We start from the raw sequence: 5,000 nt of genomic DNA on the forward strand, positions 1-5,000 counted from the left end.
CTGCTTTATGCATGAGTCTAGCGCAAAAAATGTCTTGAACATGAAGAGACTGTATACATATTGTTTGATATTAGGGAACATAGATATATAATTAAGATCTAGCTATTAATCTCCGATTTTAAAAAGTTTGGCAAACCTTGACACTAGAGATATAGACATAGTGCTACACGACAAGACTAGGGGGAAGGACTACAGGCGAGGCGAAAGCGAGGCGAGCAGTGTGGCTGACAAGGCGGTTTTGGCTCTTGGCAACTGCACGGGTGACGAGGCGATTCCGGCTCAAAGCAACTGCACGGCTTATAAGGTGATAAGGAGAGCGAGGTCAGGGCGCGACTGATCAGCTGATTAGCGTTGTGTTCTGCAAATCGTGGCTACGATGGTGAACAAGCATGGCGTAGGCGGCGAACAGATGAAACAGGTGTTGAAGAGTCGACAGCAAATGTAGGGTAGTTCAGCAGCTAAGCAAGTAGCGTTGATCATCGGGCTGGGGACATCTCGATGGGTAGGGCGGCAAACAATCGGAAGTTCAGCCAGCTTGTTGAAGCGGGACAGGAGTAGCGGAGGCGAAGTGCGGGTCCGAAGTCACCGCTGTCACCACTTTATCAGGTCCGAGTTGGACTCTGTATGTATATGGCAACGTGGCTTGAGGTGTAAAGAACACGGAAAAAAACAGCTTTCTTGGGTTATTGCTAAGCTTGAACAGTAGGACGTTGGAGTGAGGGCTGCTCCGAGGAGGAGGAGGAGCGAGGTGTTGCTCCTCTGCTCCCCGAGAGGAGACTCTCTACCACAATGTATGATTTGTCTCAGGATATGTGTGCATCACGTGTTTGCTTGTGACATGTGACATTTGGAATGTGATGAGGGAAGTGTTGCATCATAGCTCTTGTAAAGGGAAAGACAAAACAATACTGTTATGTCTGGCGTGAAAATAAGAGAGGGGTAGACAGATATGTGAAGCAACGAGTATACGTATATGTATGTATGTATGTGCATGTGGTAGAATATATATATGACAACTAAAAGACATAAAAGATACAATTTACATTGACTATTGCATTATATAGAATACGATAGTAAAAGCATGCATGTGCAAATAATATTCAAGTGATATAACAATTACAGCAGACATAATGTATAAATATAAATGGTTATTTCAAGTTTACATCATAAAGTTATAATATATATATATATATATATATATATATATATATATATAAATATATATATATATATAAAATATACACACACTTATATATATATATATATAGTATCTATATATATATATATATATGCACAAACAAATATATTACTATATGAATATAAATATATATATATATATATAAATATATATATATAGTCTATATATCCATAAATCTATCTATACATCTATATAGTATATATATATCTCTATATATACACTAAAATCTATCTAGTATGGCTATATACTAAATATATATAAATATATATAACAATAACACTGTATCAGTAAACCTCTCTCACGCTCTCATACATCTACAGATAACACCAGCTCAGCTCGAACTCAACTCAAGCTCTTCCTAACAAGAACACTCACACTATAACACTACCATCTAACACACTTATCTAAACTAAGCATAAATCCATATCTATGTACATCTCATCTACAATAACTACCGCTATCTACTCTATCTACTCTCTCTCTCAAACCCTAAATATATCTATAACTGCATCGACTCAAGCTCTACTCTCCCGCAATCATATCTCGCCAATAACAAACACATAACTCACACACACTCTCTATCTCCACACACTCGACTCAACAGTTCACTCTCGACCTCGCACGCGCTCGCGAGCGCGCGACGCGCCCACGCTCACCGCACCTCAATCACAGCCCCGCACTCTCGCACACCCATCCTCACACTCACTCTCTACTCACACACACACACTCTCACTCACAACCACACTCACACACACAAACAAACATCAACCCACACTGTTATAGAGTATTGAGGTGTGATTGTAGCCGACACTCACACATCTCACACAACACACACACACTCACACACACACACTCAGCCACTGCACACCCCACGACACAGCAGCACACACACATACGCACAAACACAAACTCAGCACACTCTCCACACAGTACAAGTCACACAACAAACACGACTCACGGACACACACCACACACACTGCACACTACCACACTATTATATAGTAGTTAGATTAGTAGTTATAGTGAGTGAGTGGTGCCTAAAACACTAGCACACACACACACACATAACACACACACACACAACACACGCACCACACACACAACACACAAACTCAGCACGACACGACACTCCCACTCACACACACACGGACACTCACACACCTTGGACACACACACACACACTCACACACATACTCTCACACACGACAAACACACACACACACCCACACTCACTCACACACAGCTCACACACACACACAAACACTCACCACAAACAAACACACACACACTGCACACACACTCCCAACACTCACATCTCCACACACACACCACACTCACACACACTAACCCCAACACATCACCCACTAAACACACACATCACACCATCTTAATATATATATATATATATATATATATATATATAGATATAGAATATATAATATGATATATGTAAATCCACCCACCCCTGCCACACCCCACACCCACACCACCACCCACACAGACAACAGACACACAATCCACACAAACACTCCCACACACTACACACTGACACCACACTCCACCACACATCGACAAACACACGACACACACAAACCGACACTCCAGCTAGAGATGATAGTGAGAGATATTTTATAGAGATGTAGAGTTATATAGATTAGAAGAGAGATAGTGATTATTAGTAGAGATGTAGACAGATAGACACACACACACACACACTCACACACCTCACACACACAACACACGTCTCACACACACACACAACATCCCACACTCACACTCACCCACGCACTACCACACGACGACCACACACACACACACGACCTCACTCAGACACACTCATACACACACTCACACACACACGACAACTTACTCCAACCACTAAACACCAACATATCCACATATTATACTCGACACACACACACACACACGTCGACACTCACACCCACACACAATCACACACACCAACAGCTCACACAGAACACACAACACACACCCCACACCTTACCCCAACACTAACATAACACTTTCTGAGATTCCATACAGCCGCCCCCCCCCCCGCCCCCCCCCCCCCACTCACACATACACACTAACACACACCCACACACACACAACACACATATATATTGATTGATAGTATATGTATGTAGATTTATATAGTGTTAGAGACACTAAACCCAGACCCACTGACCCATCCCTCTCACCATCCATCTCTCACAAATCCCACAGGATCCACCAAAATATCCCTTCTACCCAGTCCCAATACTCTCACTATTACCTCTTCCGAAATCCAAACCAGGGCCACAATAGCCGCCGCCCCCACCCAACCCACCCCACCCACCGTATCTGCGATGCCGCCACAAACAGGATGACGCGTAGAAGGGAGGAAGGAGCATGAGGAAAGGGAGGAGGCCCGTCAGGCAGTCCGTCGCCGTGCCGGTCCGCCAAAACCAGGGTGCCCGCGGCGGAAAGAAAGAGGAGAAAGAAGAAGGAAGAGTGCGGCCGTAGCCTAGGTCGCATCACAGAGACTCCGGGAGAAGAGAGGGGAGGTGTCAAGACAAAAAAGAAAGAAAAAAATCAATGGTATTACCACCCTGTCTTCGAAATAAAAGGACTCTCACTCCCAGGGGAGAGGAGGAGGAGAGAACAGCCCCGAGAGAACAGCCAGGGAGGCTCAAGCTGTCAAATGGGGGGAGGGGGGAGGTGGCAGAAGGTGTCGGGGAGAGAGGAGAGAGGAGAGAGAGAGAAGGAGGTGAGGGAGAGGGAGGAGAAAAAAAACGTGGGGAATGAGGAAAAGGAAAGAGGAGGAAGGGGTGATGGTGAAGAGTGTGGGGAGAAAGAGGAGGGGTCTCTCTCTCTCTCTCTCTCTCTCTATCTATCTATCTATCTATATATCTATCTATCTATCTATCTATCTATCTCTATCTCTCTCTCTCTCTCTCTCTCTCTCTCTCTCTCTCTCTCTCTCTCTCTCTCTCTCTCTCTCTCTCTCTCTCTCTCTCGCCGCTCGCACGCCTCTCTCTCTCTCTCTTCTCAGTCCTCTCTCTCTCCTCCTTCATCTCTCTCTCTCTCTCTCTCTCTCTCTCTCTCTCTCTCTCACCTCTCTCTCTCTCTCCCTCTCTCTCTCTCTCCTCTCTCTCTCTCTCCCTCTCTCTCTCTCTCTCTCTCTCTCTCTCTCTCTCTCTCTCTCTCTCTCTCTCTCTCTCTCTCTCTCTCTCTCTCTCTCTCTCTCTCTCTTTCTCTTTCTCTCTCTCTCTCTCTCCCCCTGTTTCTCTCTGTCACTCTCTCTCAACATTTTGGAATGACGTACAGAGAAAGAAGAATCGCAAATTTTGCACATCTTTTAAGCGTTCGGGTATTAGGTTACCTGATGCAGGTTGAGGTAGGCGTAAGCAGGCAAGGTCACTGTAACCTCCATAACGAACCTAGCATTGGTTGTGAACAGGAATCAAGGTCAAGGTTAGAGTGACGGAACCTCGGGGTCAAGAGAGCTGTAAGGAATTCCCGAGTATTCTGTAAGTGCAGGATAATTAGAGCAAATGTTTACATAGAGACGAGTAATTCAACTAAAACATAATTCATGACTGTACCCATTGTACCTCATTGATATCCGTTATGCTGGTCACACAATAAATTAATAATGTTTTACATATCCCCTCCCCCAAAAAAAGAAAAAAAATGAATACACTTCGACTTTTATATAATTCAAAAACACAATCTTCACATGTGCTACATAAATGCCTTGAAACGCAACATACCGATCCTATAAGACAAACTCTTAACCAATAATATATCCTATCATCCT

This window comes from Penaeus japonicus, unplaced genomic scaffold, assembly GCF_977035675.1.
Source record: "Penaeus japonicus unplaced genomic scaffold, GWHDUDI00000001_assembly GWHDUDI00000022, whole genome shotgun sequence".
Classification (NCBI taxonomy): domain Eukaryota; kingdom Metazoa; phylum Arthropoda; class Malacostraca; order Decapoda; family Penaeidae; genus Penaeus; species Penaeus japonicus.